This window comes from Peromyscus leucopus, chromosome 10, assembly GCF_004664715.2.
Source record: "Peromyscus leucopus breed LL Stock chromosome 10, UCI_PerLeu_2.1, whole genome shotgun sequence".
In the NCBI taxonomy this organism is placed as follows: Eukaryota; Metazoa; Chordata; class Mammalia; order Rodentia; family Cricetidae; genus Peromyscus; species Peromyscus leucopus.
The window spans coordinates 87179677-87203759 of record NC_051071.1 but is presented as its reverse complement, the minus strand read 5'-3'; the positions used below and the strand labels follow the sequence as shown (position 1 = coordinate 87203759).

General features: G+C 41.3%; 1 protein-coding gene across 5 annotated transcripts in view; it reads right to left on the bottom strand.

Annotated features, from left to right (window-relative positions):
• The window catches only part of Arhgap24 (Rho GTPase activating protein 24), a 408858-nt gene that overhangs the window by 100060 nt on the left and 284715 nt on the right, over positions 1-24083 (bottom strand). The window lies entirely within an intron of this gene.

Genomic DNA, 24083 nt, shown 5'->3' with positions numbered 1-24083 from the left:
GACTAAGGAATTAAATGGGGTGAGACAGATGATGAAAACCTCTACACCGCGGTCACTTACTCTGTTCTACAACATCTGTTGTTTGAATTCAGAATGTCCCCCACAGGCTCGTGTGTTTGAACACTTGATCCACAGGTGGTGGCAGTGTTTGGAAGGGTTACGGCACCCTTAGCATGTGAAGCATGCTGGATGAAGGATGAGAGTGGGATCGGGGTTTGATCTTCCTGTTCTCTCTCTACTTCCGGACTTCAGAGGCAGTGTGACAGGCCGGCCTCAAGGTTTTGCGGTCATGCTCCCTCTGCCACCATGGGCTGTATTATATTCCACTAGAACTGCAAGCCAAAACTGTAAACTCTTTCTCCATTAAGTTGCTCTTGACACAGCAACAGAAAAATAACTAAGTCAATACCTTATAATGTCATATCTGTATATTATATATATTATAAAATTAATACTAAATCTGATTAATGTAGAATAAACTGTGAAGAACTATGAGAGGCTGTGGTGAGGGTCATAGATGTAATGTCCTCACAGTATGAGAAAAGATATTGTACCAGATAATACTAAGCACATTTTGAAAAATACATGTTTTCAGCGTATAAATTTCACTTTTCTGCCTATTATTGATGATTTTTGGCCTGTATTATTTTATTGTCTTGTGGACCACTTTCAATTATCAAAAAATCTTTAGAAGAATACATGAAAGTATTCACAGGCTCAGAAAAATATAAATACTTAAGTTTAATTTTAATAATTGGGTCATAGTTTGAATGTATTACTGATTCTTTCTATATATAAGTCCAAATGGAAATCTTTTGAAATATAAACAGTACTTTACAGTTAGTTCTATTTCCTATAACTGAGTTCAATATCACATGCTAATTTCTAGCATAAATTATATAACTAATTTCTAAAATCTAGAAAAACATGTTCATTGTCATAATTTGTGACTTTCTAAAGTGGATGGTGACATTTCACCTCCCGTGTCAACTTTTGGAGACATAGGTCATAGTTTTGCCAGTGACCATTAGCCCAGAAAATCAAGGATTAGTGAGAAATGCTTTCTATCTTTCAAATGCAGCCTAGTGCAAACTGCCGCAGTTTGTAAGCATGCTTCTGAAAAGATGCCCTCCCAGTAAGAGGGCCAACAACGGTAGGCTGGAGGGGCTGGCAGCTACCACCAAGCCCTGCTCCCAAGCAGAAGAAGCTGCGAGGACCCTGAGGGAGCAATAGATGGGTCTGAGGCTAGAGCACCACAAGAGGGGAGCTGGGTGTCCCATGTGGAACTTATTCTCCCACAGTAACAGACTTTCCTCATTGCAAATGTGCTCGCATTCTCAAGACGTTACTCCAAGTTATTTTAAGACAGTGGTGCAAGCCCTCAGCACAGCTCCTCTTCTCTCCGACACAGGAAAGGGAAAAGCGAACAAAGGAGAGGACTGCATGACCCCCCCACCCCAGCTGGACCACATTTTTGGAATCTTCGTGCTGTTCTTATTCCTCACAGATGAGCGATGCTCGTGGACACTCTGGAGGCCTCTTCCCTCCTTCTAATCCTATCATTTACGTCCCCTGCTCCACTCCTCCCTCAAGGATACATTCCGTATCAGTTTATCAGAGAGGCCTCATTTTCCCAGAGTGTCGCATATTTGCTTGTCCATCATGAGTCTTCCCTCAATTCTTTGTGCAGACCTTTGCCAGGTCAGAGGAAGTAGTTCTGCTTCTCTTAAGAAGTGCTGAACCTAAGAGACATCTCTACCAAATTTTCCGTAATAACTCAGTCATTTTACATGACTACACTGTTTTCTTTGGTAGGATTTTACTGTCTTATTCAAAGTTCTTGACCAGTATTTAGTGTTTAATACAAGGAATAATAAGATGTTTCCTAGTAAATGTTTCCCTCTTCGCCCAGCCTCATCTCACATGCTCTGTTGGACAATTCAAGTGTCTTACTTAGGTTCTTAATTCACTAACAAAAAAGTGAAATCAAAATATACTTAGGATAATGTGGACACTGAAAAAAAAAACCAAGCCATTATTAAATGAACTCAAAACAATAGTGCACAGAGTCCTAAAGAGCAGGTGATCGGAATTCTCCAATTATTCGTCATGTAATTAACACTCGCAGCTTCCAGTGCCAAAGCTAAGTGCTTGGGAATGCAAAGTTAAACAGGCAGACCTGTTTGACTTCACCAGGCTTACATTCCAACATTCACGGTGGGTGAGCTTAGCAAATGGAGACTACAATATCAAGTAGTTCATGAATAAATCATAACAATTAGAAGATAAATTTGCTATGAAAAATTAAATAGTGCTCTGTGGCAGACTATGAAAACATGGTGGCCTCTTTATTTGGAATGGTTAATAAAGGTCTCATAGAAGCATAAGCTAGTACCTAAAAGAGGGAGTGTCACCAGCTAGAAAAATAGATCTGCTGGGAGAGGACATGGCTATGACTATGGGGGCAGAAGCTGAAGAGTCCTGGTGGTGTGGCAGTCTAGGAATTGGCAGACCTTTATTGTTGTTGGAATGTGATACATCCCAGTGAGAGGGGCCCAAGAGGAGTTTGCGAAGAGCCACTCCTGTGTATTTGATGCCGTGTGGACCATCCAGCAAGGGAAGAACACGGTCTGATTTCTGTGTGTTTGTGTGTGTTCGTGGCTCTTTTGTGGAGCATGTGTTTGGGTGACTATTTAGGAGAGTACTATAATGCTTCGAGTGATGGTGCCCAGGGCCACTGTGTTAGCAAAAGCACAAGAGAAGACTGAATGATAGGAGATATATCTGGGGGGATAGAACTGATAGGACTTGGAAATGAACTGAACGTGAGGAACAAGAAAGATAGGGGACCTCCTTGAAGTGGATGGTGTTGTCACTTAGGAACAGAAGCCAAAGAAACAGGCAGGTGTCAGACGTCACAGAGACACGCCTTCCAGAGGATGTGGGATGCACCCTTGAGCAGAGCCTGGTGGCCGAGAGTGCCAATGAAGGCAGAAAGTGGGTCGGGATTCAGCGGAGGTGAGCCCGGATAGAGGGCTAAGACAGTGGCTGGCTATTCAAAGAAGATTAGCACACAGAGAATTAGGATGGAGGAAGACAGCACCTGAGGTCTTGGCGTCAGAAACTGACCTCATTTTGGAACAGGACTTGACAAGCCGAGCAGCAGGGCAAATTTCTCAGAGGGACTTCTTCACCAAATAACTGAGAGCATCTCAGTTTCAGCTACTACATGTCTGAGGTGGGGTAGTTCAAATTTAGGGGACTACTCCAAGTCACTGAGCAAAAAAAAAGTATTGGGTAGGAGGTGTTTGTGAAAAAAGGGTACTATGAAAATAATTATAAGTGGACATTTATTTCTAGTGTTTACGGACAAGGAAAACCTTAGCTGGTGTGAGACTCTTTTAGACATCACTTCAGAAGTCATAGCATGGAAGAAAGGACAATGATTTTGGTCAAGACGGTGATAACACAGAAAGGAAAAAAAGAGTAACAATGTTTTACAAAGGAAAAGTGGGAAATGGACTGAGGGGATGGGGGGAACAGGAAACAGTTGGTAAGCATTGCTGGGTCTTTTTCTTGCTTAACTGTATTCACTGGCAACATGCCTGAGCAGTGCAGTATGGGCAGCTTCACGCCTTGCTTCCTCTGCAAAGGTCAGCCATCATCCACACAGCAGTAAGTCACACCAGGAAAGCTAGTGATCACCAGCCTGGGGATGGTCCAAGAGACCAGGAATGCTGAAGGAGAAGATCCACATCTTCAAAGTCTATGCTTTGACTGAGAAAATGCACACAAAACAATGTGCTGCCCAGCCTACACCTCATCTTTCCCAGCTCCCCCTCATGTTAGGCCATTCTTATAAGGGGAAAGAATAATTTATTAGCATGTCAATATGAAAGTAAATAAAAAAATTGAAAATATAATAGCCAGAAAGAGTTAGATGAACAACAAGGTGGAATAGTGAATATCTCATATTTAAGTTCTGTGTATTTGCTCTCACTGTGCTGTTAGGGTCGTATCTGGCCTTAGACAACTGTTTCACTTTTGGCACCCTGGGGTTGCCAGGTTACTATCTGTAAAAGAAAATCATCTAAACTTGTGGTTTAGAAGAACAGAGTTCATGTGTGTGTGAATGTACGAGTGTTTTTGTGTGAGTGTGTGAGTGTGTATGTATGTATGTGTGCATGTGCAGCATGCACAGGATCATAGTTTATGATCTTATAAGGGAAAATACATAGGAACTATACAGATAGGAAATGTTGATAAATGGATCTGAGAACATGAATATTAAATTTATTTCTTTCCAAGTATTTTATTGAAAGTATCAGTTAAAAAAAAACTTTAATCAATATTAATAAGCAACCTGTTCACAAAATATAATGAACTGGGAATGCTATGCCATGACTGATTTTAGCAACTAAAGGAGAGATGAGATGGATGTCTACAATTGCTTTCCATAACGTCCAACTTCATTCGGCCAGTGACTGACAAATTATTTTGTATTACACCTTGAGTACAATAATAAATCCACTCCTAATCAGTTATTCCTTCATGGCCGGCCTGTCATCGGGAGCTCTGGTTATCTTTCATGCCTTATTCTTCTAGTAACTGGGACTTCACTCAGCGTGGATCCGTGTATTGCAAAGCAGCTTTGCATTTCACAGAAACACAAGCAGTAAAATCCCCCAGTCCTCCTAGCCTATTGGTCTGGCCATCCTTGCAGAATGGGCCCCACGAGGAGCTGTTGGAGGTTACCTCTGGTTAAGAGGGCTGACAGGTTTAATATCAAACTGTAATGAAGAGATGTCACAAGGACATCATGTGTACTTAATATTTGGTCTTTGGAGAGACTCCCTCTAATTCATGGGTTCGTCTCAGCTTCTCCCATGTTTCCCTGGAAGGTATACATCAAGGTCCTCTCATGAGACACCTTATTTCAATAAGTCACCTGGCTTTCCCACCTCTCTGCCCAGCTGCCTTTTGTATTCTTCATAAATTGTGCCTTACCCTGTAATTTATCTTCCACGCCTCGTTCATTCTAAATCTAAACTTCTGCCATATTAAAACACTTCCCACGGCGAGCTCATGTTTGAGAAGAAAATCAATTGTTCTGATTCATTTGATGTGAGCTTCCGGGTGTTTTTTTTTTTTTTTTATAATTTACTGCTCTCTCTGAGGCCAACACCTCTGTGATACCAGCATTAAATATTAAAGGGCTCTAGGGCACAACTCTTATCAGAGGGCTTTGCCTGGCTAATAGATGAGAGGACAATGACTTCCTTCCTAGGGAAACACATTTTAAAACTATAAACTCTAATGCTCGGGATTGTCACTTTATGCAACAGGAACTCAAAGATGGCTAGGGAGTGAGTACAAGGGATGAACTGTGCTCCCTTTCCCTTTCCTCCTGACTGCTACAGAAACTGCCCTTAAAAGAAATTGGAAGTTAAAACTCTAGCCCACAAAAACTGGCAGAATCTGAGAGTAAAATAGGTTGTGCACCTAAGTACACGATAGTAGTGACTGTCCCAAATCCTGGTACCACACGCAGCCCAGGTGCTAGCCACAGACCCATGTCTCACGTTAAGAGTCTGAAAGGCCCATGAGGCTTAGCGGTAAGAGAGAACATTGCAGCAGATGTTAGCCAAGTGTATCAGATATTGCTACAATCTGTGCTTATGGCTAAGAGATGAGGGTGGTCACCGAAGTCTCTGTTTTTATCAGTGAGGATTGCTTTTGGCTTTATCTACCGCTGTTCCATATGTGACTAATATGAAGCAAGCCCCGTCATGTGTCTGATGATGAAAGCTTATGACATAATTCTCACAAGACATCTAAGGGGATATCTGATCTTCCCTGGCTGGTGACAGAGGCTCTGAGAGATGGTCATGGAAGTACCATATGGACTGTCTGCACCATGGGAGCTCAAAGGAGATGAGTGCACTGCATAGACCATGCTGTTCTCACAGTGGGCATGAAGCCCATGTACACTGTGTGTGTGTGTGTATACTGTGAAACTGTATATGCATGTATATATGGGGGGTATATTTTATGGGCACACAAGTACTTATGTGTATGTATGTACCTGTGCATGGGTGAAGATATGTTTGTTATTTATATGTATATGTATATGCATATTCATGTGCATTTGTATATGTATGTATGTGTGTGTATGAAGATATTTGTGTGCACATATGTGTGTGTGTTCTGTAAAACTGTATACGAATGTATATATGTGGGATATATTCTATGGGCACACATGTATTTATCTGCATGTATATGCCTGTGCATGGGTACATGGATGTTTGTAATATATTATGCATAAATATGACAATAGATATATGAAGGTAGGTATTTGTGTGCATGTATGTGTGTATGTTGTACATAAGGAGAATGTCAGGTTGCACTCTGTAATACTCTTGGTATTTTGTGCGTGTGTGTGTGTGTGTGTGTGTGTGTGTGTGTGTGTGTGTACATAAAGGAGACATCAGATTCCACTCTGTAATACTCTTGGTATTTGTGTGCACGAGTGTGTGTGTGTGTGTGTGTGTGTGTGTGTGTGTGTGTGTACATAAAGAGGATGTCAGATTGCACACTGTAATACACCTTCACTTTTACCAGGACAGACAATGCTTTAATAACCATAAAAGTGCTATGACAATGTACAAAAGTAGAACAGAGCTTTGTCTAAGGTCCCAAACTTCAGCAGCATGGATTCTATAAATTGTATATATTGCTTTTATATATCTAAGGTTCAGGAATTTTTCCCTCAAGTATCATATAACTTAGCTTAGTGTGGAAAGATCCCCAGTATGTGGCATCTACATCCCTCTCTAAAATCACATAGTTGTCTTTACATCAGAGTCAACCTCTTTCTTTTACAGATAAAATATCATCTGTTGGGCTTCCCAGGTCCTTTGGGCACCATGCTGCTTTTGTTTGTATACAATGCCCACTTTCAGCCATCCTTTCCCTCTCCTCTCAGCCTGGGTAAGCCCTTTACACTGATCCTGCTCTTTGAATCACACTGTCCACAGAGGCAAAGACAATCTACCTGGCCCGATACTGCTTCACTCTGTTACATGAATCACACAGAGCTATGATCTGTCAACACCTTGCGTGTGTATGCAATCCAGTTGCCCTGAGTGTTTGTTTATTGTCAGATAAATGGCACTGTTGTGTGTAGGGAGAATAGGAGATATATCACACCCTGGGTGTCATATTCTATGACTGAAAAAGAGAAATTCCAAAACATAAGGCAGGAAGCAAGAGTATGCGTTACTAAAGGTTTTAAATAAACAATGACAAAACACCAATCAAGTAAAACACTATGTGCCTCCACTAGCACCTAATGTTAGGGACTCTGGGGACCAGCTAAGGTGCCACGTTCCTTTATCTGCTTCTGCTTCACAAATAAAAATTCCCTCTCTCTCTCTGTCTTCAAACTTAAAGGAATGAACATCCATATACAATGAATAATCTTTTAAAAAATCTTAAATGATATATGAAAAACAACTAACTCATAAAGGCATGTAATTGTCTCTTTTGTTTCATATTTATTTTACAAAATGTTTATAGTAATGAAGAATTTATTATGTAGAGATAATTAAAAGCAATATTTATTATACTCAAAATTCTTAGTTATAAGCAAGAAGAAGAAATATCTTATGTATCAGAATCTACAGGAGGCTACAGTCTAGGTCTCAGAGGCTTGGAGGACCAGAAAAATAATTGTATTAAAATAACAAGCTGAGTCTCAGAAGTGCAGTAACTTGTGTGCTACAATAACTGACTTGCATCTATTGGATCCTCTGAACTCCCTGAACTGCACAATTGTAACCACCGACTTTGACAAGACAGATTAGCCAAAGTGAGTCTGTGTGCCTGTTTTCTCTCTGTGGAGTAAGGAAGTAAGGATTGCATGGTTTCTTCCTGCTTTAAAAAAACGTACGATCTAGAATTTTCCAATCACCAAATGACAGAAGTAGTCTCACCACCAAAACTGTACAAAGATCTTTTCTGAATGATAAATCAACAGCTCTGTATTTGGACTTATGGTCTCTTCAGCAAGAGGGAGATGATCCTGGTATTGAAGACCTAGCTAACCATCCAGGGTTAATGAAGTCATGGATCTTGCCGGAGAATGTACAATCACCACTTTCCTAAACCAGCATAATCACTAACTACATTCCAAATACTTGTCCTCAGACCCACAGTGTAGTTCTCACCCCCTCAAGGCAAGTCTCTTCAAAACAACGGAAAAATGGAAAACCACAACTTATCAAAATGAAGCATTGTGGAAGCCAGTCCTGACGGATACAACCACAACACAACTCTTACACTCTGGGCTCAGGGACCACTGGGAAGGTTGTTAGACTCAAAAGAATAGGAGATCAGACATGAGATCATGTCTCTTAGGAATGTCAGAAGCTACATTCATGAAGTCTCACAAACATGACTATCTAAACATGTCCTGAACAGGGATGACACCAATGGACATGCTAAAGTGGACGGAGGAAAACATGTAAGGCTTCAACCCTAGACAAAGAGCTATGAGCAATGAGGGCATGCTGGGAGCAGGAGAAATAGTCTTCCTTAGGAAAATGCATACCAATTGGTTATTCAATACAAAATGGTCAGTCCTGACAATATATAGATATCAGTAACATTATGTGGACTAAACAGGTTCTGTTTATATACTTAGGAATACATACACATATACACATGTAACAACAATTTAAAAAAAGAGAGAGACCATGAATTTGAGTGAGAGCAAGGAGCAAATGGGTAACATGGGAGGGTTTGGAGAGAGGAAATGATATAACTATATTATATAGTATATAAAATACATACTATATATATTATAAACTCAAAAAATAAAAAATTAAATAAAAACAGTATGAACTAAAATCTATGGATCTGTAGAAACTATGTGGGCTAATTGATTTTGATCATCAACTTGAAATTGTGAACCATATTTTCTTATTTTTAAATCAATTAGTGTAAGGAACGGTGTGTATGCCATGCAGACCTGGGCTTCCAGAGAGCAGCCACGTGCGAGTCTCTTCCTAGTAATCTTACATTTGATAGCCTGCTTCCTTTTGTGTAGACCCTAAGGTTTTTCTCCTTAGAGTTGGGTAAACACAAATATTTATGCAAGCTCCTCGACTTTACTTTTCCCATAGCCATGGAACACCGAGGAAGTTTATCCTGGCGTAGTAAGTTCCTGAGGAGTGTCAGCTTGGTTTTGGTGGTTCCTGTGCCCTCAATGTCTAGAGCAGAGCCAGAAACAAATGTTCAATAAGTTCTTTCTGTATGGACATCTCATGATGGCAACAACCGAGGAAACAACCAATGTGACCTCTTGGGAAGGGAGAGAAGTGTGATGCCTGTGTTTACATTCATAAAATTGATGCATGAGTAATTTGTCATTAAGTAAAAGTACAAAGTGAGTTTCCAAAAAGAATATGATTGAAGTTTTGTGAAAGTATTTATGTTCATAACTAAAAGCAGAAATAGAAAATGCCATAAAATGTTGAGAAAAATTACCAAGAAGGGCAAATAAGAATATTATTTTAAATAATTTCTTTTAATATCTACATTTTAAAAGACAATGCATAGATAACAAAACTAAAGTATTAACATATCCTTAACATTTATTTTTATCACTATGTATCTACACATAATACTTTTAGTATAATGAGAATACTCCATGTAGTACACTTTCTAGTAAACAAAACCTATGTTTTCATTTCAGTAATTTTCATCTCATCAATTGCATATACATGTAGGTGAATTAGAGCTCACCAATATGAAACTTGCATTCTTAGAAATTATGGAAAACACAAGCTCCACATTGAACGAAGTATTTGTAACATATATATCTATCTGAGGAAGTACTTACAGCATAAAATATAAAATACTCATAAAATATAATATGTTAATATGCCCCTTATATAACTGGCTTAAATATTTAAACACGTGGTAAAAGAAGATATTCAATTAACTAAGAAGTATCTAAATGGATACTAGATGCCATTTGTCACCAAGGAAATGCCAACTAAGACCACAGTGAAATGTCATAACGCACCCATTAGGCCAGGCGGCGCATAAGACAGTGGCAGGAACAAGTGGCGGCAGGGATACGGAGCACCTGGAACCCTGCACATGCTGCTGGGGACTTCAGACAGGACACATTTTGTGCATTCAAAACAATATTAAATATACAGAGAGCTAGAGGCTCAGCCTGGACATGAGTGCCCATAGCAGCCTCTCTGAGCAGTTCAGCCACCATCTATTAAAATTATTAAAAATCAATTAATGTTTGACTTTATATGGCTACCCCCAAAACCACGTAGAGGGGATAATGTACATCCCAGCACCCTGGCTGTCTAATAGCATCAAAGTGTCGGGGGGGGGGGGTGGTGTCACATGACTTCCCTAGAAACAAAACAGATTTCATCAAGAGATAGACCCTAACAAGCACAAATGCTATACAAATCGCACCTTGCTCCTGAGACAGCTTCAAGTTAGCAACTCTTGTTTCCCCTTGTGGAGGATCCCGGTTAGATTCAGGAACAGCCTGGCTGAGATCTATGCCCCACAGTGTGAAGTCATTCCTGAAAATACCATTCCACGTGGCCGTGGCCATGCTCCAGGGGTCAAGAGCACAGGAGCCATCAGGACAGGCTCAGTCACTGACTCAGGAGGGACACCTGGCCCACTCCAGACCTGAGTTATCTGAGGAACAGTCTCTATGTCAGGAAACTTCTGGCTTTTCCATGCTAAGAGAATAGAGAGGCACAGAATCAGGACGGATTTATGAAACTTTAGAACTCTTTGGAAGGAACAGTAAGATTTAGAAATCTGATAAAATATCCAACTTGTAAAGAGGATGGAGAAAAGAAGAGGAAGCAGGAGCAAGGGGCGGGAGCAAGGGAAGGAACAAGCCAGCAATGTGCTCACCACGGAATTGTGCTCTCTCCCGGCCCTTTGTGTAATTTTTCAGCAGCTCACAATCCAACGGCACAATTATCAGAAGGACACTTGGACCTAACTATTGTCCACTGAGGAAATTAATTTTTTCCAGTTTTTAATTTCATCGGTTCAAAATGTCATTTATTGAGAATATTTAAAAGGCTGATTACGAGGTTTGCCATGGATTTATATTCAGATTCATGGGATTTCTATAGAGGTAATCATTTGGTGTAATTTTTCGGGCAATTTAAAAACAGATATGCAATAAACATTTTGTGTCTCCTTTGAAAACTTTGACAAATGACAGGCACCATCGGTTCCTGAGTTTGGGTACAGAAGAGGGAGAGCAGATTTGCCTCATGTTGGGTCACGTGGTGGAGGGAAGTGAGAACACAGATTACACTCTCATCGTCCCCTGATCTGTGTGACCCTGGATATCAAGTGCCCACACACCCTTGTCCTTTCACTTGGATAGTTAATGTCGTTTGCGGCACTGGAGCACACTGACAGGTCCTGGAACACGGGAATGGGTGTCCTTGGTGGTGCTATCTCCCAAAGGTTACTATAGCCTACCCCCATAACTGCTAATGTCCTGGACAGATGACCAGGCGTTTGGCCCCAGCCTTTGACCGGCTCTCTGCCCCTTGCTCACTAAGTCTCAGTCAGCCTAACTGCCACTTGCAATTCTCACAGAGGCCACACATCTCACAGGAGGCACCCTCATATCAAAACCTCCATCGTTGGTGGTTTCCTTGACCTAGAAAAGCTCGCCCCACAGCCGACTCCTTAGGTCTTCACTCAGAATTCATCCCAGAGAAGTCTGTCTTGAGCATGCTGGATAGAGCAGCGCCTCGATCCACCTGTCCTCTTCATCCTGTTCCTCAAATCTCTCTAGCTGCACAGCCCCCTTCTGCCTGGTGCAGCTTGCATGTACTGTGGTAGGCATCGGGTACAGCATGGTGTCATCAGACCCCTTCTGTTTGGCACGCAGGGTGCCAAGGGCAAGAACTTTTGCCAGGTTAACTGCTCTAGTCTTGGAACTCATAGTCCGTATCACATCCTATAAATCAGTGGGATTTTGAGAAATGAAATAAATCAAGCCTCTCTAGGGGTGAAAAGTCGGGCAACACTTTAGATCTTCTCATTAGAAGTCCCCCGCGGATGGCCAAGTGCAGAGTAAAAGTAACAAACTGAACTAGGAGAAAGCTATACTGGTTCAAATTTGCAGCATCTACTTTGGCAAGTTTGGGTAGTGATCTTGTACCTTTTAGTACTTAAAAGCATCCTACAATTCTCTGGACCCTTATAATGCCTCCCTCTTGCTTCTGTAACTGGCTGGTACTGAGTTTCCCAGAGGAGAAAAATGATTTCGATGGCTTTGGTTGAATTATATGCTAGACATTATAGACTACAAGCTCTGCCAACCCTCCTGACGCATCGTGACTGAAGGCGGCCCCATGACCCACGTTTAATCCTGTTCCTAAAAACCCTGTACAGACTTTTGTCATGCCGTTTTTTCCTAACTAAAGTTTTCTCAGTTACCCATGACATTGTGATGAAAGGAATTCTGGAATTCTGACAAATGACCCTTACCCCAAACAAATAGGAGCATAAAAACGGGCTAACCAGCACAGCCCTCCATTTGAGGATGAGCAAGCCATGGTTTCCTAGACATTCCAATAGTAAACTTTTATTCTTATTTTTATTTATTTTAGTTTAGTGTCCAGTTTATTTTTATAATTTTTTATTTTATAATTTAATTTAATTTTACATATCAGACACAGATTCCCCTGTCCTCCCTCCTCCCGTCGCCCCTCCCCCATTCCCCTCCCATCCCCCATTCCCATCTCCTCCAGGGCAAAGACTCCCCTGGGGATTGAGTTCAACCTGGTAGATTCAGTCCAGGCAGGTCCAGTCCCCTCCTCCCAGGCTGAGAAAAGTGTCCCTGCATAGGCCCCAGGCTCCAAACAGGCAGCTCATGCACTGAGGACAGGTCCTGGTCCCACTGCCTGGATGCCTCCCAAACAGATCAAGCTAATCAACTGTCTCACTTATCCAGAGGGCCTGATCCAGTTGGGAGCTCCTCAACTATTGGTTCATAGTTCATGTGTTTCCATTCGTTTGGCTATTTGTCCCTGTGCTTTTTCCAACCTTGGTCTCAACAATTCTCGCTTATACAAACCCTCCTCTTTCTTGCCGATTGGATTTCTGGAGCTCCACCCCCATGGGGCCTGGCCATCTCTGTATCTGCTTCCCTCGGTCATTGGATGAGGTTTCTAGCATGACAATTAGGGTGTTTGGCCATCCTCACCAGAGTAGGTCAGTTAGGGCTTTCTCTCGACCACTGCCAGTAGTCTATTGTAGAGGTATCCTTGTGGATTTCTGTGGACCTCTCTAGCACTTTGCTTCTTCCTATTCCCAAGTGGTCTTCATTTATCATGGTCTCTTATTCCTTGTTCTCCCTCTCTGTTCTTGGTCCAGCTGGGATCTCCCGCTTCCCTAAGCTCTCTTTCCCTTGACCTTTGATTGCCCAGTAACAGAGAAATGGATGAGATCTACATGAACAACCTTGACGTGAGTGGGGGTAGTGAAGGGCAAGGTCCAGTAGTAAACTTAAAGTGCCAAATTCAAAAAAACACCTCCTTCATCCTCTGATCAACACAGTGAGATTCTGTGCATGTCTGCGGCATTGTCCAGCTGTGGCCTTGGTTCCACAGCCTCTTGTCCACCTCTGGTTTCCATCCTTCACATACCCACATCTGTAATGCACCCATCCCTCTAAAATTTCACCCTGGCTACCATCCTTCCACATTTTACAGCTGGATCAAAACAGAAATGTAAAAACAAAAACAAACAAACAACAACAACAACAAAAAAAAAACAAATACTTCTCGTCCTGGACCACAACATGGAAGGACACACAGCTGCATTTGTGATGGGGGGGCAGTCAGGCCAGTCCTCAGGGAATGGGATTTGGAAGTCTTTCACGTATTTAACCTATTTACATTATTAGGCATAGTGATAATCAAAGAACCAATAAATGATGGAGTGTTTTAATGGCTTTATTAGCCTAGATAGAAAATATCACTGTACCATGAAGTTAATCTTCTAAAAGCTTAATGGCAAACATAAAAACTTTGATACTTTCCATGTTTTACAAATAATATGCATGCAATGACAGATGTATCCATTTTTGTAAGTCCAATTCTTTTTTTAAAGAATTAGTTATTTTTTCCTTTATGTATATGAGGTTTTGCTTGCATGTATGCATTATGTATACCATATGTGTTTCTGGTGCCCCCAGAGGCCTGAAGAGGTGTTAGATTCCCTGGAACTTGAGTGTCAGGAGCTTGTGGGCCACAATGTGGGTGCTGGGAACCAAAACCTAGGTCCTTTGCAAGAACAAATGTTCTTAACCACTGAGCCATCTCTCCAGCCCTGCATAAATATTCTTCTAATCCTCAGCACTTAAATTTTTTCATTCATTAAAAATATTTGACGTAGCTACTTAATATTTTTCCCTGTCACAATTTTCTTCTTCATCATTAACTTAATAGTAAGTCATATATATGTAAATTAAAGGAGAATCAAACAAAAATTAGAAACAAAAGGCACAAAAAAAACCCTTTTGGATAAATTATTAATGGGAAAAACACAGTCACTTGTTGGGAGGTGGTGGCACAGGCCTTTAATCTCCGCACTTGTGAGGAAGAGGCAGGAGGATCTCTTAGTTCAAGGTCTACAGAATGAGTTCCAAGACAGCATAACCAGAGCTACACATAGAAACCTTGTCTCATAAACACACACGCACACACATACACGCACACACACACACACACACACAGCAGATACTAGTCCTTATCAAAGATTTGTTACTTATAAAATTTTCAAATATCTTAAAATATTTTAACCCACAGAACCAACTAACGTGGGTTCATAGAAGCTCACAGAGACTGAACTGCCACCCAGACAGCCTGCCTGGGACTGACCTAGGCCCTTTGTCCGTATGTTACAGCTGTGTACCTTGATCTTCTTGGGAGATTCCTAACAGTGGGGGCAGGGGCTATCTCCGACTCTGATGCCTGCTTTTGAGACTCTTTCCTCCTACCAGATTGCCTCATCCAGCCTCAATAGAAGAGGAGGTGCCTAGTCTCCCCACAATTTGATATACTATGGCTGGCTGATATCCACGGGAGCCCTGCCCCTTTCTGAAGAGAAACAGAGAAGGAGGAGTGGATGGGGCAAGTGGTGGGAAGGGACTGAGAGGAGAGGAGGGAGGGGAAATATTGATTGGGATGCAAAAACAAAAACAAAATAAATAAAAAATAAAATAAAAATTTCAAACATCTTAGTGTAAAATATGGTTAGTGTTCACACAGAGTTCTTAATTTGAACTGCTAACTGCGGCCCGTCAACAGTGAGAATCTGTGGTACTCTCCATAGCAGTGGGTGGTTTTTCATTATGATGGCCTTGGAGTGAGACTCATACATAGTACTGAGTTCTTTGCTGTCATTTGACTTATATAAGCCTGGGGCTCCCTTGGCTCCCTCAAGGGTATGATAACACCTTCCACGAGGGTGAGGGATCCTATGAGACACAGAGTCACACTGGTTATATTCCCAGTGAGAAGTTTTCTCCCCCTTTCCCTAACGCCAGCTGGCTGGCACACCACACTCAACAGAAAAAGGAAGCCGTGTTCTTCTTTTTCCAGACAGCTGGTGACCCAGACATCACAAACTCTGTATAAACAACGTTGACTAATTTCTGCCACAGCTGACGTAGATACAATGTAGCCTGGCAGTTCTTCAGTCAGGCTGGCTCCCCCACCATGGAATAATGGAATTGTTTTCTTCACTACCCTTGTGCGATGGGACCCGACTGGGGTAAAGTAGCATTTGTGCATTTCATAGAGCTAGTGGACTTCTTTTATCATCTTGTAACCACAATATAAAAGCGTTTTACACTGCTTGCTCCTAGACTTCAGTGTATGTTGCCTATAACGTCATCCTCTAATCTGCAGAGGGGATTTGTAGGAGTATGGGCTAAGCAATATGCCTAGCCTTACCCAGGGGAAGCAGCAGAATCAGGATTTGACTCCAGATGCCCCAACCAGAGCCTGCACTGGAACATCACAGAAAAGAAAAGGCTTCATCCATACATCCCCTGAAGTAAACGAGGCATTGATTCCCACTTGCTCTACACTGTATCCAGCAGCAGGTCAGGCAGGAGGTAGAATAAGGTGTATCCATCCCGTCCATGTCACCTCAGTTATCTACAGCATGTATGAGAAACAAGCTCAAAAGGAAAAGTGTTGTTTAGACTATATCTGAAGTAGCCGAGAGTTCAAGGGACACATGCCTGCATGTTTTGCTCACTTTTAGCCGTGGGAATAAGGTGATGGTGACATTAGTCCCCTGGCTGGTGGAAATGCTTGGAATGGCGACCTGCCGGCTACACAACAAAGGATCATGTGTATTGTTGGTATTTCACTTTTCAGAACTGCTTCCCTTGTCTGTTCTGCAGATGCCAACAAGCCCGATGCTGAAGGCTCGGCCTGTGAACACTGCTAAAGCTGTTTTCCAAATGTGCTTTGTACACAGGTGTACTCAGTGAGGCAAGAAGAAGGAACCCTGGTCACTACTTGTTCAACTTTATCTGCTTTATGCATATTGGACCCCTGTCTCTAATTTTATTGGAAGAGAAAATTCTAAAAGCAAGCTTAAATGAAAACCAAACTATTGCCATATAGTAAAATATAACGATAATGATAATATAAATAGTATTTGCCCTAGTTAGTTCTCATGGTTGACTTGACACAATCAAGAGTCATCTGGGAAGAGAGGACCTTAACTAAGTATCACATAAGGTGGGCCTGTACGACATGTCTGCGGGCATTGTCTTGCTTGAAGATGGATTTGTGAGGGCCTAGCTCACTTTGGGCATCACCATCTCTGAGCAGGTAGACTTGGTGTATAGATAAAGCTAGCTGAGCATGAGACAGCCAGAGCCAGTAAGCTGCATCATTCAGTGGTTTCTGCTTCCGTTCCTGCTTGAGCATATGCCCTGACTTTCTCCAATGATGGACTGAAACCTAGAAACTGAAATAAACACTTCCCGAGTTGTTTTGGCCATGTACTTATCACAACAGCAGAAAACAAACTAGAACAATACGATAGAGACACTGGACTTCTGCTGGCCAGGAGAAAGTCCATTCTAATCATTACCATAGGAGGTAGATTCTATTATCCCCACTTTATAGGTGATAAAACTAGAGAGTCCAAGGGATTGGTCTCAGGTCTCAGTAAATAGTGCCTGAGTCTGGGCTCTGAGGCACTATATTATATGACTTCCAGACAGCAAGGAAAGTTGCTCTTAATATATGTTATGCATTTTTCAATCCTTGCTTTTGAATCAGAAAAATGAACACAAGTGTTCTCACCTAGCAAAGAGGGCTACATGCCATAGGCTTTCACATTTATATACATAAAGAGAGATTCCAATAAAGGGTGAGCACAGCTTAGAAAGAAGGATGTGTGTTACATTTTGGGCTTTGGTCCAAATTTAGTTCAGGGAGCTCCCCCAGCCCCAGTAACCCAGCAAAGGATCCATCCATTCCCTTTGAAGCTGTGTGAAGAGGAAGTCTCAGTTCACCTTGTTCCAGGAGTAAGGACTGATGAGTTGCAAGAGACTAGTAGGTCCTTTTGTGAACTACCAGGCATCACACAAAACACTCTTCTATCCTGTCACTGAGAAGAGATTGTCTGCCAAAACTGTTGGAAAGATGACAACTTCAAATGACCTTACAGTCCCTTCCTTCCTTATCATTATGTCTATAATCAAGGTTACATACGGATTTTTTTCATCATGAGATACTGTATGTTTTTTGAATAGCTCACGACTCAATCAGCTAACAGGCATATGTTCTATTGAATGGAAGCAGTCTATCAAACAATTATTTGGAATTTCACTTAATAATAATAATAATAATAATAGTAGGTAGGTCTAACAAAAAGCATCCATTGTGCCGTCTCTACCAAGTGTAATAGTAACCATTCCAATGGCTCTGTGATCACAGTCTTTATAACACTTTAAAAAGCCAAAAAGAAGAGATTAAAATAAAATGAGACACTTAAAATTATCAGCAGTTTTATGTTTGATGCATTGATATATGCTGTCTGGTTGGGTAATTGATTTAGCTCTTCACCTGCTTGTGCCCTTCACACATGAGATTTGTAACATGAATGAACTGCTGATCAAGTAACATGATGGATGGTTCTAAGCCTACTTCAAAGCTATTACCAACAAGTTGTGTCATAATCCTGAAAACATTGATTAGATTTTGATTTATAGAAGCTGTATTTCAGCAATGTTAGTTCAGCACAGGAAGGGTCTCTGTAAGTATTCATGACAATCCTTTACTTTGAAAATGTCATAAGTTTCTTTTTTAATATAGAGCCCCAATCATCAACTCCAGTCCTGCTAAATATTCCAAATATCCACAGCAGTTATGAGTGATAAACGAATCATCTCACTCAAATAACAAGGAATGAGACAGAGACATGGAGAACACCACAGGTCAACTGCAGAGCTGCCCACAGGGCTGCATGGTCATCAGTCTTGGACAAGACTTTGGACACACTGTCCTACCCAAACCTCATCTCCTCTCCACGGCATTCATTCATACATCCTTTGTGTTTGATTTAAAATGCAGCTCAGAAAAATGATTCCTTAGATCTCTTGAGAAACTGTCAAGTTGGAACCAGTTTACTTAAATGTATTTTAAAACCAAAGTTTATTAAGTGTGGTGGTTTGAATGAACATGTCCTCTGTAGGAGCAGATATCTGAACATATGGCCTTAGAAGGTGGAGCTGTTTGGGAACGTTATGGAACCTTAGGAGGCACAGCCTTGCTGGAGGAAGTATGTCATGGGGGGCGGGCTTTGAGGGTGGGCAACCCAACCCACTCCCAGTTCTCTGGATTCCTATGTTCAGTGAAGATGCCATCTCTTAGCTTCCCGCATTGCTGACACCCCAGCCACTTGCCATGAACTCATCTATCTTCTATTGTAAGTGAAAATAAAAACTTTCACCTTGAAGTCGCTTTTGGCTGTGGTATTTTGTCACAGCAATAAAAAGCCATCAGTAAGTGTAGGTTTAACCAGTGATGTGCGCAATTGCCTGTTTGTTTTTATCTCTCCAGTCACAAGAATGACACTTAATTTCTTCAGATGATTGCTTTATTCCCTGAGTTGTCTTCAGCTAAAAATACTGCCATAGTTAATATATAGCTTTTATAAAGCTAAATATTATACAGCTACGAATATATGTATGCAGTATTAATGCTTTATCTTCAGTGATAAATAAACTGTTAAGGGATTTCAATTTTGAGTAAATAGTACTGATAAAAGTTAAAATAGTTGAACACTAAACAGTTTCCATCTTCAGGTACACAATTCAAATCAATATATATTCTTCCCCTCTTTGAGCAAGGTACTTTGAAACAAGGAATATGTTAAGAAACACACACTTAAAATTACTATATTTTTTATTATTTAATATAATTTGCATAATTATTTTCATTGATTCTTTTACGCTTTCATTACTGTTTTCAAAAGTAAAGGAATAGCTGCTACTTTCAGTTCATTGTCATGTTTTTCTTTCCTCTGCAACCAAGCAGGGATCAAGCATTGACTGTGCTCTGCGCTAATTAATTGCTCATGGAAACACCATGAACAGTGGTCAGGCTGCTGCACGTGACTTAGGATGTCTGTGAGAACTTCAAACAGTTCAGAATCACAGCAGCGAATGAAGGAGCTGGCCCCAAGACAAGGATGAGCAGAAAACCTGCCAGGGAAGGGGACAGAAGTGAGCAGGTCTGTGGCAAGGCTGCATGGAGGGGGAATGGAAGGGATGAAGGAGCAGGGATGTCCCCTGGGTTGTATCTGAAGGAGAAAGTGCCTCAAAGTAAAGAATGCAAAGAAGGACAGCTCAAAGAAAGGGACAGGAATACCACTCATCTTCAGAAATAACTGCAACAAATGCTTTTAAAACACACATTTTAGTGTGGCTTTTTAAAGACAGATTCAGAAATATTGTATGTCTCCCTTGAGAACCAGTATCCATGGTGGTTAAGCCACAAGCTGTGGAATCAGATTTTAGCTCTGACTCAGCCAGGAGCTGACTGGAAATTACTTAGCTGCTCTCTGAATTTCCTCAACTGCCCAATTTCTCTATCTGTTATTTATAGCACTGTTGTGAGAATTAAGAGCATTCGGGTGTGGACAGCACTCGGGAAATGGCTGGCACATATGGTCATCATTCTTGCTATGCAATATAACATTTAAAGACCACTGAAGAAGGAGGGTCAGGACTTTCAAAGTGTTTCTCCTACTGAATCCACAGATAGGGCTACAGATCTGAGACTCGGTTTAACAAGAGGAGAGTACCCAAGTTTCTGTCCCAAATCGTCATTCTTACATAGGGAATTTATTTGCAATGCTATCCACAGCACAATGGTTTTACTTGGATCAGAGTATTGCCAGCACGGTCTGTCTGGTGTTATGAATCTTGGGAGAGCAGAGCCCTCATTGTATTTTACTTTTGTGGCATTACCATGTGTCACATGAGTCCCCCTACCCCTTGGGAACCTCACTTTTGACCTCCTCTTGGGATGCTGCATTTGTTCTCCTGCTATTATAAGCCTTTTCCCAAGATGACTTAGGGCGAAGTTTAATTCAGTCTCTTTTATTTTAGACTCTTCCCTATTTGTCATCACGTACCCTTGACTTCATAACCACAACTTCCGTCTGACCTGCAATTTTAGGCCAGGGTAGCCTCTCTCAGGGCAGAAGGGCTGAACTGAATCAGGAGTTCACCATGTCTTTTCAATCACTTAGAAGATATTTTCACAATGCAAATGCCATAAGACTGGTGTCCTTGTCAAGATGAGAAATTCAGACACAAAGACACACATCAGATTGAGAGGTGAAGGGACAGAGGGTGAAAGCAGTCATCCTCAACTGAGGAACTCATGAGTATGAGTCTTTATCCAGAAGCTGAGAGAAAAACCTCCATCAGACCATGTGGTGGTATTGTGTTCCCCAAAATATTGTGCACACTAATAAACTTAGCTGGGGTCAGAGAACAGGACAGCCACAATATTAAACATAGAGGATAGGCAGTGATAGCACACGCCTTTAATCCTAGCATTCCAGAGGTAGAAATCCCTCTGGATCTCTGTGAGTTCAAGGCCACAAGGATACAGCCAAGCTTGGTGACTCATGCCTTTAATCCCAAGAAGTGAGCCTTTAGTCCCAGGGAGTGATGGTAGAAGGCAGAAAGATATATAAGGCGTAAGGCCAGAAACTAGAAGCATTTGGCTGGTTAAGCTTTCAGACTTTTGAGTAGCAGTTCTGCTGAGACCCATTTTGGATGAAGACTTAGAGGCTTCTAGTCTGAGGAAACAGGATCATCTGAGGAACTGGCAAGGTGAGGTAGCTGTGGCTTGTTCTGCTTCTCTGATCTTCCAGCATTCACCCCAATATCTGGCCTCAGGTTTGATTTTATTAATAAGACCATTTAAGATTCCTGCTACAAGACCATTTCCTTTCTTCTACTCTGTGACAAAAAGAGGCATTTTTGATGCACTGTTAAACTTGGTATCATGTGGAGAGCATGGAGACAATGGCTCACACACAGATAGTCACACAAAAGAACTGATCCTACTACCACCATAGGTGACAACGATATTCTCTCCCACATCATTAAGACAGCCACATTTGACCTCTATAATTTATTTAAAAACTGCTCTTACATACAACCTTCCATTTGAATCTGTCCCCTTGCATCCCTTATAGCCTTACGTACTATTGGCAATTGCTTTTCTTTTTTAGTCATTCCATAAAGAAACAAAGCTTGTTTTCCGGTGATCACACCATTAAGGTTAGTAAGTGGGCAATGAATGTAGGTAGAAAGAATACATTATTTGTTAAGAGATGGGCAAGAGGTCTGGTGATGTAGCTCAGCTGGTAGGGTGCTTGGCAAAGCCCTGCTTTCAATTTCCATTACTACATAAATAGCATAGTGACTGGGGCCTGTAATCCCAACATTCAATATGTGGAGGGAGGGGGATCAGAAGTTCAAGGTTACTCTTGGGCTACACAGTGACCTTAAGACCAGCCTAGAGTACGGAGACCTTGTCTTGATGAAGAATAGAAGTTGAAAGAAGAGGAGGATAAAGATATTCAATTAATTTCACTAGCTCGTTAATGACTTTCTGCAAATTAGACCCACAGCAAATACACTCCTCAAAAGACCTGATGACTAATTTCTGGAATGTTATGGAATTTTACTCAATCTTTTCTTTGGTGGTTTTTTGTTTCTTTGTTTGTTTTCAGATAGGGTTTCATTTAGCTCAGACTAGCTTCAACATTCTTCTCTAGTTCAGGCTAGTCTTGAACTCATGATCTGCCTGTTTCTTCTTAAGTGCTAGGTTACAGGTATGTACCATCTGAATGTTTTTCCTTTTAAATGGATATAATTATTGTGAAATTAATGAAAAGCAAGGTGTATAGACCTGATTTCTGATACTTAGCCATTATACTCGAGGATGTAGATTGAATGGGTTTGCCCTGTCTCAATACTTCCCTGCTGGAGGCTCCTACCATTCTGATGAAGTGTTTGTAACACGTGAGAGAGTTTGGGCTTTCACACAGAGAAGACTTTGCCATTAGTGAGCAAGTACCATTGAAACAAGTATATCACAAAGCAAAGAACAATCAATATTTGTCCTTCACAAATGGTAATGTAGTTTGGGGCCTGTGTTCACCCCTTGATTTCTGCCAGAAACCTCAGACTTCAGTTTCTCTCCATTTGATTTAGCAGGTGCATCACGTTCTGTGTGTTCAAAGCACACCGAGTTCTCCTTTCTTTTTTCTCCCTATGGACTGATAACGCATGCCTGTAATCAGAGTGTCTACATTTCATTATTTGTTGTGGCCTTGTGGCTAGGGAGGGGTGGGGATCAGGGAAGACTTTGAACATTACAGGCAAATCTGACCTAAAGAATACAGATAAGACATCTTGGTGCTGTTTTTAAAATATTATTTCATGCACTCTTTTCTTTTCCTTCATCCCTCTGTCTCTGCCTCATTCTTCTCTATATATTCACCATCACACACAGACAAGTGCCTCTTTCTGAGTGTGCTATTGTACTCGCACTGTTGGTGGAAGCCATCAGTAATGATAAGACATTTCTTTTCTGGTGATCATACTTGCCCCTTGATCTTCCACTCATTTTCTTTAATTTCTTTAACAATCACTGCCCATTTTTATCATCCCACCCAGTTAGGAAAATTCACAAGCCCACCAAATCCCAGTAATCTATTTGTTAAAATATTACCATCCATAAATTAACTTTTCATTTTCTCTGCTGTGGAAAGCATGTGTACATAGTGTATCATTGATATGCAATGGAGGCTAATTTTACAGATGTAAAACTTAAGTCCAGAAATACTAACTCGTCATCCAAGAGCTCACTCAAGGTTCTTCATGAAGGTCTAGCTTCCCCTATTTTCTGTGTTCATTTCTCATAGTAAATATTTCTGATAATCAAGATCACCCCCTGTTGACATCATGAGCTCTAAGTGTTCCACTTGGATACTTCAGCGTGCACACATTCGACCCTCATACCAGCATGTTGACCAATTTCATTAGTGATTGTTTCTGAAAATGGTTGCCCCTCCCAAGTTTCAGTGAAAGATAAATTCTCAAATGTTTAACATTTATGGGTTTCTTAACTAGTACAAGCCCACAGGCAGACATTCCAGATATGACTAGGTGACCTTCTGCTTTCAGTGGCCGCAGCTTTTGAGGTTCTGTGGATTTGCCTTAATCTGTTGCTAGGAACATTGCACGTTGTTCTAAACAGGCTGCCAGCCTGAGGAACAGACCGTGAATGATGTAAGTGTTTCTGTTGTCCAGGTCACGGTATGGTGTGAGATGTTAGGGGAGGTCATGGGAGGGAACTGGAGAGAATTCCAGGATAACAAAATTAGCCAGAAGAACAGGAAGTGAGAGATAAGAAGTGACAGGCTCAGAAGAAAGA